This window comes from Motacilla alba, chromosome 5, assembly GCF_015832195.1.
Source record: "Motacilla alba alba isolate MOTALB_02 chromosome 5, Motacilla_alba_V1.0_pri, whole genome shotgun sequence".
Lineage (NCBI taxonomy): Eukaryota > Metazoa > Chordata > Aves > Passeriformes > Motacillidae > Motacilla > Motacilla alba.
Genome location: NC_052020.1, coordinates 26974353 through 26988463, shown reverse-complemented (window position 1 = coordinate 26988463; position 14111 = coordinate 26974353). Strand labels below are relative to the sequence as shown.

Below are 14111 nucleotides of genomic sequence, written 5' to 3'. Positions count from 1 at the left end.
AGGCTTGTTTAATATTCATAGGCATTCAGGCATTCGAATAAAATGCACCAAAAATGCAAGGTGGTCTTACAGGCTCTCACAAAGACAGATTTGAACACATTTTCTTCCCAGCCAAGAAAAACACTCAAAAAGTAGGACTATTTCCACAGATACCAGATTTCAGTGGCCAATTCACAAATTCCAAAGGACAAAGATAATATTTACTCCTATGTTAAGACACATCTGACAGATGAAGCTATATAAGTGGAAAATGTTATTATAAGAAGGAAGGTTTGTAATAGAAAAATGGCATGAGATGCTAGTAGGTAGCCTTTCAAAAATGGGAAAGAACAAAGCAAATTATCTCTGAGATGCTCAGATCTCTTGCCACAAAAAGGCAAGCAATTTCAAGAGGCCTATAAAGGGTTTAGACAAAAAGGTGAACTCTAGAATTAATAACAGAATGGTAAACAGGAAGATTAATGGCACCAGAGAAAATGCAGATGGTGAAGCCCAGCCTGCAGGCTCAGCAAGCCTCTGAATAGGGAGGGGGAAAAAGGCAAGGTGTAAACAAGGTGACCTTCAAAGCCACGGGAATGCCTGCCAACAGGCCAGCCAGAGGGCATCCCGAGACACAGATGTGCCATCTGGGGGAGGCTGTCTCATGACAATGGGAACAAGATTTGTCTTTTTCAAAATTTGCAGGGAGGCAGAACGGGTAGTGTAGAAAATATGACCATTCATTCAGAAGTGGCACAATTAAATGCTCAGGTAGGAAAAGGATGCCTTCCATTTTGTAAAGAAAATACAAAAGAATTCCCTGAATATCCCCACTCAGAAAGGTCTTGTGCTCACTCGTAAAGCCTGCTCATGCAAGGTGTGGGAGAGGAGAAACTGGTTTTCACCAAACAAATGTTTTCCTTGAGGGTTTATGCTTTAAGTTTATGCTAAGAAAAAAAAAAAACAAAAAAAAACCACAAAAACAAAACCAAAAAACCTCAGCACATACTGCAAAGCAGCTCTTTAAGCCCATGATGGTATAAATTTTCCCCATCTTGGCATAAGTCTGTTCACTCCAGATGGCACATTTGGGTTGAAAGCAGGTAAAGATTTCTTAGAGATCTCTATGTCCAGTATTTACAGAGTTCCCTTCCTCTGCCTCAGTGCTTAGTTGGTCCTTCTGTATGCCTGGGAGATCTCAAATCTTTGCCTACAGTAAAAACTGGGAGAGAGAAATCTCCTACTGCAGTTCTGCAGGAAGCCTGGCTCTGTCAGGCCTGATGCTTAGATCATTGTGATCGCTGAGGAAAATTAAAAGGTAAATGCAATCACAGATTTTTTTAAAATGCATCAATCAAACACCACAGTGGGGCAGTGCTAAGGGGAACAATGCTATCTCTACATAAGCCAAACATGAACTGTAATGATATCCAGAGGCAAGACTGTTAGGGGAAAACAGAATAAGAAACAACATTACAGCTCACTGTGGGAAAAAAGCAGACCCTAGCTATGGGAGTCCAGCAGGTAGTGTATTCATACACCTTTTTTTCCTTTCAGCCTGGCTCCAAGTACATCAAATCTGAGTATTTCAGGCAAAAAGTGGCCCATCTGAGTTCAGTGCTGAAACCAGCTAATTCAGTGCTAGATGTGCAAACAGACATGTCTGAATGTGTTTTCTTCTGATGGGCTGCATACCAATGAAGATATTGCCATGACCTCTGGTTTCACAGTAGGAACCACAGGTGCTGGATGAGGCCAGGCAGCTCATGCCAAGCCTGCACAGCCCCATGCTGTTACATCAAGAAGGTGTGACCCAAGCAAGCTTGACTGGCAGCAGGAGCTGCCATTGTGGCTCTGGGCATCAGTACACACCTGTATCCAGAAAGTCCCATCATGTGGCTCTGTTGATTGCTTTTTGAATAGAACAGGAATGGAGAGATGAAGTACGCACCTGAAAACACTAATGTGGCGGTGAGGAAGGAATCCAAAAAAAAAAGGAAGAAAACCAGCAAGATGGAGGAAAGGTACTATATTCCTTCTCCCTGTCTTCTGCAGCTAACTAGGGCATGCTTGTTCTGAAAACTGCCTCAGAAAAGTCTGAAAAATGGAATCTCTGGGTCTTGAATTAGGTCTTTTCAATATCTCTCTCCTTTCTCCTCTCTGCTAACAGAGAAACACTGTAAACTCCCAGACCCTGAAAATATGCATTTCTGCACCTTACAAAATACAGTGAAAATAGATGATAATGGAGAAGAGAGAGAGAGAGCTATGCAAGGGGGAAACAAAGTGAAATAGAGAATAGCTGCTCTTCTCTCCTTTCCTTCTGCTCAGCTTTCATTTCCCTTTGTTCATCTAGCACTGAGCCAAACTAACCCAAAAGGAGCTGCCATGCTGGGCTTCAAGATTGATGGCTGCAGGCAGACTCCACAGTGAAGAGACGGATGACTGGTCATTTTCCGCGATGCACTGAAAAACATCCATCCTTGCAGCCATGCTGAGGCCATTTGTGCTCCTTTTGAAATGAGAGATAAACACAGGCAGCCAGGGGCACCTGACTGTCCTTCTCCCTCAGAAGGACACAGCTATAGTCCTCTGGGCTCCTTGAGAAGGTCGCTCTGTCCATCCCTGAACATCTGGCTGTGGGATTTGCTAAGTCTCTCTCTCCCCTGGCAATCATCCATCTATTAGAGCAGAGCGCAGGTTGGAAGAAAACGGTGAAGAGAATGGTGTGACAACCTCATCAATCTACAGCTACACGCTTGGCTATTTAGTTTTCTTTACACTATTCCTAAATACGGGGGGGTGGGGGGGACAGGGTTGCCACTGGTATGAAGGAGGGAATTGTGGAAGTGGCAGTGTGGATTGGAGTAAGTCCTTATGACTATTAAAATGTTGTGCATGTACTAAACCAGTAGGGAACTAATTAAGATTCAGGATTGAAAGGCAAAACAAAAAAGTTGGATGTACTCTTGTTCCATCTGTAGCACTTGCTGAGAGTTCAGATCTACTTGGGGCATCATCTTTAGCAGAAAGAGGTTAATTTTTTATTTTGCCCACTCAGATATTAACAGAAAGCTCCCTGGAAGAATATACTGTAAGTATATCGATAGTGCCAGCCCTGGTATAGCAGCTTCAGAGGCACAAAGCACTTAATCCTGAGTCCTTTCGATTTAGTTAATAGTGTCTTTGTTGCTGATGCTGTCCTGGTCTATAGGCACTGCTCACAGATACAGCCTCTGTGTTTCCAGTTCTCCTGCCGTGCTGCTACCTCACTTAGGCAATGAGCATTACATGGCAGATGTAGCCATAGCATCACTTACAAATTAGCATCACTGCAGAAATTCCTGTAACCACGAACGTCTCTTTGTCAGAGTAGCACATATCTGTAACTGTGTCATTTACAGACATTGCACCAAGGAAATCATGAGAAGATAAAAGCATTCACCATCCCTCAAAAACACAAAGAAATTAGTCACTTGCTTCAAGTGTTTAGAAGTAGTTTTAGCACTCTATCTGAGCCTGCTTTGAAAATTTGTCTTTTGTTCCCATCATGCTATGCTGTTTATTTTAGGCCAGCAACAAAAGGATTTTCACTAGAGCTCTTTAGGACATGCATAGGATATTAATTATGACCATATGTTTTCCTAAGACATAAACCCCATACTTGCCAAGGGCAATCACGTGCATTCAGAAGGACATAATTTCAATCAAGAGGGGCAAAGGTTTCATCCTTTCTCCTACATCAAGAACCATAGCTTTAGCTGATGGAAATCACTGCCTGCTGTTGTCTTTATCAGCAATACCTACCAACAACAGCTAAGGTCCCAGGCCTAAATTACCTGGTTTGTTTAAGGGGAACCATGCTCCAAGAGCATCCTAAATGAGATCTCTTGTCTAGAAGACATTGGACATGAAAGCCATATCTACCTATTTCAGTGTATTGCATCAAATCTTCTCCCCCAATGGAGTTCACTACTGAGATGGGATGCTATGGCAAACACCAATGGTGACAGAATCCTGAAGAATAAAACACCTGTAATAAACTATTAGTCAATCAAATGCAAAATGCAGGGAATATTGAAATTAATCATAATCTAGTAAAAACATACCTAATCTCTTGGGTATGAGATGATTATGAGGCTGTAAAATGTTTACTACAGAGAATGGGAATGCAGAATGGAAATTTCTGCCAGGGAAGGTTGGTAGGAGGTACAGGGATGTGGGAGGGGAAGTCATCATACTGTCTCCATTCTACTCTCAGCAATTCTACAAAGCTTGGCTTGTAAGAGTTGAAACTGAACATTATATTAACATTTATTGCTCATTCCGTTATATTATGCATCAGGAAAATAACATCTGCTATAAATATTAGGATATTTCATGCTACAAATCAATTTAATTTGCTGTGTGTCAGAAGAACAATAAAATTTAATAAATAGGGTTTTTAAAACCATGTTTTATGCAATTATGTTCCATAATATCTTTGCTGGGTTTTGTTAACATTTTCTTCTATAAAGCAGCACATGGGTTCTACCACACTGTTGACCTAGTAGGCCAGTGACTTCACTGGGCTCTGTGCAGGATGCTGAGTACCAAACCTGGAAGTCTGGTCCAACCCAGTACTTTACATGTAGATTTAACTTTAAGCATGTGACAAGTCCCATTAATTACTAAAACATCACTCATGTTCTTAAAGCCCAAGCTCAGGTGCTTTCCTTTGCTGGGGTTAGACAGCTTGGCATCTTATGAGACTAAGCCCTGGGGACTTGATCCTATAAACCCTTTTTCACGTGATTACCAGAGAATTCCCAGAATTACTCATATGAGCACACAAAATAAATGCAACGAATTAGATTAAAAACACCTATTTCTTAGGATCTTTTGTCCAGTACTTGAATGTGAACAGTACCTGTGCACTGCAAAAACCCTTTTGACGATGTGGCTTATACTTTTTCAGCCATTTTTACTGGCTATACTTAGAAAAGTGGCAGTAGATTTGCCAGGAAAGTTGTTCGGGTTCAGTTCCAGCTCTAAGACTCCTACAGGGCACACAGCTTCCTCTGCCCCTCCCCACTCTGGAGAGCTGGTGATTTGTGCCTTGAGGGAAATGGATCTGATAGGTTCCAGCATTTCCCCAGGCACCATCCCCTGGTGCTTCCCCAGTGGTTCCCATAGCCCTTTTTCCTGGTAAGCTTTGAGCTTACCCTCACTCCCCCTTCATTTTAAGGTAAAAGCTGTTTATTTCATAATTAAATAATCCTGATAGTTACTGACACACATCAATGTATGTTCGTAGCAGGGGGAAAAAATCCCACAGCATTCTACCTCTCCAGGAGGAATAATGTATCCTGGAGACACAGCATCCTCAGTCAGGCCTTGGCAGCTTGAGAGGCACATGCTGATACCTTTTCCCAAAGGAAAAGAATCTTTTCCCAAAGACACGTTCTAGCAGCCAGATGTAGGTCAAACACAATAGCCAAGAACAGAGAAAGAGCAAAACAATGGGCTGGATAGCTCAGGAAGGGTGGTGGCACCACAAGGAAGCTCTCTCTCAAGCAGCCCAGGTATTTCAAGCCAGCTCCATCTCAGCTGCCTGAGCCCTCCCCATCACATCTTGCAGATCAAGCCCCGAGACACGACCTGCAGTCACACTGTAGAGGCTCCAAGGAGATCAACAGCACAATTCATTCCTTCCATTTAGTGGCCAGAATGTAATCCTTCCACTGTAATGACCAGAACGTTTTTTCAGAACAGCCTGCCTCGGAAGTCATCATAACTCTATTTTCACAAATATACTAAATACAGCTAAGATCACACAGCAGTGGACAAAAATACCTGTAAGTGGCTGTGCTGCTTCTGAAATTACAACAGCCTTGTGTCTGTGGGACGCTACACATGCAGCCTATGTTCCATTCCCAGCGATAAGATCCAGAGAACTCGGAAAACTAGATTTAACAGCTTCCAAAATTGCCTTATCTTGTTCAGTTGCTCCTGCTGCCTTAGCCTGATGACTACAGCCAAAGGGTTTGGCTTCAGTGGGCTTTTGATCAAAACCCAGAGGGGTTCCAAAGCCCAGTAGCTTTTTCATGCATCTCTCCCCTAATTATGCAAACTGGCTCAGCCACACAAGAACCAGGAGTAATCCTGGGTGATTCATACAAGCCATCTCAGCTAAACAACAGAGCTATCCTGGTAAAACTTTGAATGTAAAATACGTGTAGTGACCTGTTCCAGATCTTACAAATGAAAGAGAAACTATTTACAAAGTTAATCCTGTAAATTCTACCTGCATGACTGTGGAGTTAAACAGCACAAACAATGTTTTTGTTTTCTTGACTGGACTCTTTATAGAATATTATCTGCTTTTCTAGAAATGAATGTTTCACTTCCATAACTGCAAAATCATGAAATTCCATTTGGGGGAACATACACATTTACTTACAGTCACTGAGCTGAATTAGTCTAAGAATGTGCAGCTTATCACACGTAACAGCACCAAGCAAGAGCAGTGCATTATTTGAAGGAAAGGTTACCACAGCCGTGGCAGCCATGACATACAGAAGGCTGGCTCCCCAGTGGCCAGAAAAAGCAAGAAGAATTACACTGTGCAAAACTCGAGATATCTTTCCAGCAATTATACTGCACAGCCAGCCTTGCAAAAACTGGCTCAACAATTCACCTGTGGTGAGTCTCTTTATTTGTATATATGGGTGTGTAACAAATTCATCATCATCCCGGTACATATAAGCCCAGGCTGTGCACCAGAGCTGGTACACTTCCATACCAGTTTCGCAAGGATTTCTACTGATGGCCAAAACATTTAATGCTGGCACTTTGAGGCCTTGGCAAATGGCATGATTTATTCACCCATTTCTTTTTATTTAGAGGCCTCCCTCCAATCTCTCTAAAAGTATTTATTAGATATTTGTTAGGTATTCCTCCCGAGTCAAAGGAGACTGATGTTTTAGTACCTCCATTTCACACACTGAGAAGCTGAGAGAAAAAGGCATATTCCATTGGCCCTGGTCCTGTGTGGGGCACAGGAGATGCAAGGATGTGATGGCGTGGTATGACTTGAAGTGCAGAGATGGGCACTTCTGCTGCAGGCTGGCAATGAGACAAATGCATATTTCACTGTAGGACTTCTATATTGTGATTCTGTGTCAATGAATATATGCAAAAACAGACAGGTTCTCTGTTATTCTTAGTGCCATGTAAGAAAAGAAAAGCAAACTTTATCTGGCCAGAGATCTGGACCAAGAAAGGTCCCTGTTCCAAGTAGAATTGAAAAGTGGTGGATGAGATGGAATAAACTGGTTAAATGTGTGTATAATAGAAAGAAGCTGATTCACAAGGAGGTTCCACGCTGATGAGTTTTCTTTTGGTGACAGAAAGTCACTTTTTCTGTTACACAAGTCATAGCTGGACGTGCAAGTGCCTTAAAGCAGCAGCTCTTGCCTGTGGTGCCATGTCCTGCTGTGAACACAAGATTAGTGGAGAATTGGACCCTACTGTTACGATTCAGGAGCATTGATGGACTCATCTGTAAGCTGCAGGCTTAGCTGAGGAATAAACACATACTAAAATTTAGGCCAGAAACCCAAACGAAAAGGCCTAGCAGAATTCAATATTTATACTTATATAAAAAAACAAACAGCAAAGACAAAAACCTGACATCTCTGGCATCCCCACTAACAGATTTGGATTCACAACGTAAAGCTTCATTTTGTTCCAAAGTGCTATATATGACATACATAGGTATGACACGCAGAGGTACATGACAGACCAAGACAGAAGTATGACACACAGAGGTACATGACAGACCAAGACAGAAGTATGACTCACAGAGGTACATGACAGACCAAGACACAGAAGTATGACACACAGAGGTACATGACAGACCAAGCTCTGGACTCAGCACGGTCAGGGTGCAGATGTGCTTTCTAACAAATCGAATGGGAACTGAAAACCATCCACCTTCCCTGTCCCAAAAAAGTTAAGGGTTTTTTTGTTTTCCTCTGCATGAGGTGACAAAAATAAAGACGGGTGACTATGGGTGGGAATGAGATGTCCTCTAGGCTGTCGCGGCCGAGCGCTGTTCCCAGGTCACGCTGCTGTGAGCGCGGGCCGTTGCTGCCGCGGGGAATTCCCGCTGGGAGCGGCCCCGCGCGGGGCTCCCGCTGCCCGCCGCGCCCTCTGCCGGCCCCGCCGCGCCGCTGCAGCCGCTCCCGGCCCCGCCGCAACCGCGCCGGCACCGCCAGGCGCGGGGATCCAGCACCCTCAAATCAGGGATATTTCAAAGAACGTAGCACGAGAGACGAGGAGAGTTTGGGGTTCTGTTTGCTTTCTAGCACAAAGTACTTCGGAGTGCAGAAGGACTTGAATTAAACGCAGACTTTAAATGACATTTTAATTTCAGAATTTTGGAGAGCCGGGAGCAAAACTCACAGAACTAACAGGCTACCGAAATCCATCTTACATGAGAAATCCAGACCAAATCATCAGAGAAACAAACCTGCTCCTGTCAAGTCAGCTCCACCCTAAATGCAGGGTTCATTATGGCTAATGTTGATAAAAGCCATGAACAATTTAAAAAAAACCTAAAATAAGCTCTACACAGAAAGTTTCTTTGATAAACTCACATTGCAGAAATCTGTCAGAAGTCTGAACAGCTGATAGGTTTCTATCATAGCCTCCTTCAGGAACACTGGATCCAATTCATCTGCATATTACAGACATACTCTTATTTGGCACCAGAATTATTCTTCCAGTTATGATCCTAAGATGGTCTTCTTAAAAAGGAGCCATAGGCAGGTTTTATAACATAACATGACCTTTAATTACAGAGATAATAGTAGGAAAACTGTCAAATAGTAGAAAAAGTTTTTCTTAAGAAGAGATGTGCCTCTCTTTACAGTATTCATAGCAAAACAACACTGCTGTCTTGTAGTACAGAACAGGAACCAATGTGTCATTGTGTAGAAATTGCTGAAATCAAAAGTGAAACTAGTCAATATTAATTGGCCTATGGGAGAAGTAAAAGGAAATTCTCATGAAATTGTTTTGAATTACTTTTTAGGCTCTAATATCTTTGAGTGAAACTGGGCATAGCAACCAGAAGTAGAAAAACTAATATGGAACTCAGCAGCACTGTGTTCTTTCTGTGTTCTTGGGTTTGATTTCCAGCTGTACTACAAACCTCTGGTTAAAACGTCATAGAAGTAGTTTATTACGTCATAGAAGTAGTTTATTCCCTTTGTCGCTCATTTCTCCATTTTGGAATCAAAATACTTCCTTCACTATATTTTGTGTATCTGGACTGTAAGCATATGGCTAAGAGGACTTCACAACAACCCCTGGGATAATGATCTAACATGCTGCTTGAGCCTCGAGATGCTATCATACAAGTGATACTACTGCAAACTCTGTTCTTTGCTTTTTAATGTCATCTTAATTTCATCTTGGTGAAGTGCCCCATCTTAAAGACCACAGACCTCCACAGACATGCTGAGCATCTCCCCCAGGAAATGCTCACTTCCCGGGAAACACACAGTACCTTGTACAATCAGTCACAGTCTCCACAAGGTAAATAGAGATGTTTTAAAGAGATAATAGCTTATCTGTAAGGATTTAGTTCATTCATCCACAAGCATGCTCACCCCAGGTATACCCTAGGTATACCCCATATGTCAGACTAAAAACAGACTGGGCATTGTTCAACTGGAACTAAAAATCTGTTTTCAGTACTTACTTCAGACAACTACCATGGTTCATAGTAGCAAATGAAAAATACTTTTGTTTGCCTTTGCTACCCAACAACCAGTAAAAATCCCCATTTCTGTAGCTCAGCTGAACACCAGACTGCCCACATATGAGAGGACAGACGCTAGCACAGGACCCCAGCTCATTCTCAGCACAGTGGTAGCATAAACAAACCCTACTTCACACCCTCTGAGTGGGTGGGAAGGCTGCCCACTCTGAAACCTCACTGTGGCCTTTCAGTCCAAAACCAAAGGACATCAGTAAATTGACACAAGAGCATTACAGTAATATTCTATAGACTTACACACCATGTGAAATAAAAGCTCTGTAGGTATGTATGCGTCTACCTATATTTAGCCATCTTGTAAGACTGAAGTAGGACACTACCAATTTAAACTCCACTAGAGTTTTTGGCCACACTCACTGTATCTGCTCTCATCTGCATAGGTGCAAAGCTTGGGTAATACCTGCCTGTCAGCAGGGTTTACTGTAGGCAATAGCACTACCACAGTTTTGATAGCTGACCCAACACAGAATCATGATACTACCCAGTACCATGAAACCACTAAGTATATAGGACAAGGATCAATTATGATTTCAAGGGGCCTTGGGTCTAATCCAGGATCTCCCTCTCATTTCTAACCCTCCTCTTTCCAACTGCTCTGATTTTGCCAAGGGCCAGAACCATACTGCTCACACTCACAGCACCTGCAATTTACAGTGGTGGTAGAGCTAAAAACTCTCCTTTTTCTCCCACTCCACTGGAAGTCAGGCTACCTAGCTCAACCCTCTCCCTCACCCATTCCCAGACTTCTCAAGCACAGGAGCTCAGCTCTGTTCTTCCTCTTTTACAGGGCAGAACAGGCAGCTGAGTGAACGTGGAAGCATGAGCTTGCTTACAGCCCTCCCATTGCTCTGTGCTGAAGTGCCATGCAAATACCACAGCTCGATTCTGCAGAGAACCAGCTTTCCCACACTTGCTAGAACAGAAGTCTAGTTTCACAAATATTATAGGAGTACCAACACCTAGTGAGCTTAAAACTCTGCACTTAGGAAATGCATCTGGGAAAACATAATCCAGGAGTGCAGGACAGGCTGTGATCTGCCTGGATGGGGAGCATCTCGGGGACCTCGGGGTCCTGGTGGACCATGAGCTCAATATGAATGAACAGTGAGCCGCTGTGGCAATAAAAAAATAAAGCTAGCAGGATGCTAGGTTGTATCAGCAAGGACATCACCAGCAGAGATAAGTAATTATCATGTTCAGTGCTTGTCAGGCTACACCTGGAATACTGTGCTCAGTTTTGGTCCCTGCTATACAAAAGAGATGTGGACAGTCCGGAGGGGGTGAAGGGAAGGGCTACAAAGATGATCCAAGGCCAGGGAAGCCTGCCATATGTCTGTCTGAGAGAAGTGGGTTTGTTCAGACTTGAGAAGAGAAGGCTTAGGGAGACTTTATCACTGTATTCCAGTATTTAAAGAGTGGCCACAAAGATGGAGACACCCTTTTTACAGAGTCACATGAATAATATGAGGGCTAGTGGGTACAGGTTACACCTAGGGAAATTCCAGCTGGACACAAGAGGAAAATTTTTCACATTGAGAACAATCAGCCATTGGAATAATCGGCCCAGGGAAGGGGTAGATTCCCCAACACTGGAGAGTTTTAAGATTTGGCTGGACAGGGTGCTTAGACACCTTGTCTAGACTGTGCTCTTGCCAAGAAAGGTTGGACCACATGATCCTTGAGGTCCCTTTCAATCTGCTATTTTATGAACCTATGAAATCACAGTATTGGCAACATCACATCACAGTATATGACAATATATTGCCCGGGATTTGTTTCAAATCTGTACCAGTTTTCATAGTAGTCTTGACTGCTACACTATAATGATTCAAGTAACAGCTCATACCCATTACAACAATGAACTCTAGGCTATACTTGAGCCATAATGCTTGGTTTTGATGATAAGAATATAACTTCCAGATGAAAGATGAAGATCAGGCCATACAAAAGTAAATGTCAGGAATACTTAGTAAAAATTCTGAAGATCTGGTCATAATATTGACTGTATTGTCAGTAAAGGCACTATTATAACTAAGTATTGGCAATACTCTATTTCTCTTGAATATCTACTGGATAGGCTAATGGATGGGAGGGAGGATGCATAGAAATAGCACAAGCATGAACATTGCTAGACCCTTGAACAAACCACATTACTGAGGCGATGCATCCATGTAACTCTGAATACAGTGGCAGAGGAAGGCTGCATCAGCAACTCCTATTCCAGTGTTTACACCTGCACAACTTTGGCTGTAACTATTCTTAAAACCAAACAACTTTATTTTAAACCAAATAAAACCAACATATCAGGACAAGAAAAATACCATCTTCTATTAAGAAGCAGGCATCAACTCACCCCAGGAAAAACATTACAGTGCACCTTCCATTTTACAAAAAAACAGCAGGCAGTTAGAGCATGATTATTTTCTTCATTAGATTTTGGTATTACCAAATGTGAAACTCTCACTCACTGAGTTGTGTCATGCACTACATAAACTGGAAAAGTAGGTTATAACTATAAACCTAAAACTATAAAGCTATTTTAGTTTTATAAACTAAAATAGTATATTGTACTATTACTAAATGATCTACTGTACCCTTGAACTGCTGGCAAGACAATAGTTTGATTCTACTTACTGACCAGCCGATGACTAGCTATGACTTACCAAAAAAAAAAATCCTAGGTCTGTGTATCTCCTGAGTTATGTAGGTGTCTTCTGAATACAGGAACTTCTGAATACAACTTTTTGCTATAATAAGCCACTCTGAAATCCCAGGTGCAGTCTCAGCAAGTATTCCCATCCCTGGTGCCAATCCCATTGACTGCTGGAATGGCAACTTTTGGAGAAAAGATCCTCTTCTGTGTTTGCTACAGTGGTTGTATTACAAGAAGTACTTCTATGCAGTTAACATAATACAACTAAGGTTTAGCCCTAATTTGGTGTTGTGGAAGTGCATTGCTTGCACATGCCATATAACAATTATAAAAATCTATAAAAATATATTAACAATTTCACAGCCACCTCTATAAAAATCAACTATTTGCATATTAACCAAGCGTAAGCACTCTCCAGCTGCTGAGAACAGATCTAAGGAATGAACAGAATGCCCAAGCCCTAGGTGGAGTGAAACTATGGAACATACAGATTAGATTTCTTTCAAATTTATTGTATATGTCCTACAGCTGTCATCTCTGTGCTTTTTAATAGATCTTAAATTTCCACATCTTTTCCCCACACAACCATCTGATGTTTAACTGAGGACAAAGAAGTCAGCATTGGGTAGCTTCCTAGGGTTCAGCACTAGGTTTTACAACAGTATTCCCCTCCAAAACCTACAGTATTTCTGCTGTCCATGCTGGAAATAAATTATACTCTCTTTCTCCCAAATTCTCAAAAGCTACCTTTAAATGGAGGTCCAAGGTGTTCCATAGGTTTTACACTTTCAGATCAGAGAAGGGGAAAAATCCCACTTTTGGCTAGTGAATCTATTCTGGATATGCACAGATGGAGTGAAACTGTTTTGTGGTATAACTGATAAGAAAAGTTAATCACTAGATAGAAATTGGTTGGAAAATAGATTTAAACGGCAGAGCAATATAACTCGCCTTATTTGGTTGCCACCGGCAATGCAACAAAAGTAGCACTCCTGAGATGCAGAGGAGATGTTTATAGCGGGGAAAACAACACAGAGACAGACATGCTGAGGTCTCTTTATCTGATAACTTTGTGGTAATTGCCTTTCATGCCCTGTGGCATGTAGGATGCACTAATTTGGCATTCAGTGAGTACAGCAAAGAAGAGTAATGCAAACAAAAAAGAGTCAAACTCTACCCTACTGCTTTACCTTACAAAATTACCGAGGCACAGCAGTACTGGCATCATCACAAAGTGTAAGGTAGACACTTTTATGAGCCAACATCATCCTCTTCCTAGAGTCCAGTCTCATTTTCATCAATGTACATGACTGATTTCATCAGCTCTTTCTAAGCAGCTCTGCTGTGAGGTCTAGTTCTGTTTTCTGGCTAAGGTTTTGCCCTTAGTTTGAACCCCAACTGAGTGGTTATAGGAATTTCTTCCTCTTTTCCAACTGTCCGCTGACGTCTCCTATACTGAAAGTAGGGAGTTTTGAAAAACTGTTTCTACCAGAATCAACAGGAATTTTGCCTCTGATTTTAATGGGTTTTGAACTTGTCTCTGTTGCCCTTTCTCTCCACCAACTACTGCATAGAAGCAAAATCATCAGTATTGCTGAGCATAGCTTAGTTCCCAGGCACCTTCTTCTGTCAAACAGGTTTTTTAAATAT

General features: G+C 42.1%; 1 protein-coding gene across 10 annotated transcripts in view; it reads right to left on the bottom strand.

The window, feature by feature from the left end:
* The window catches only part of DPF3 (double PHD fingers 3), a 167391-nt gene that overhangs the window by 80179 nt on the left and 73101 nt on the right, over nucleotides 1-14111 (bottom strand). The gene's annotated exons all lie outside the window — the stretch shown is intronic.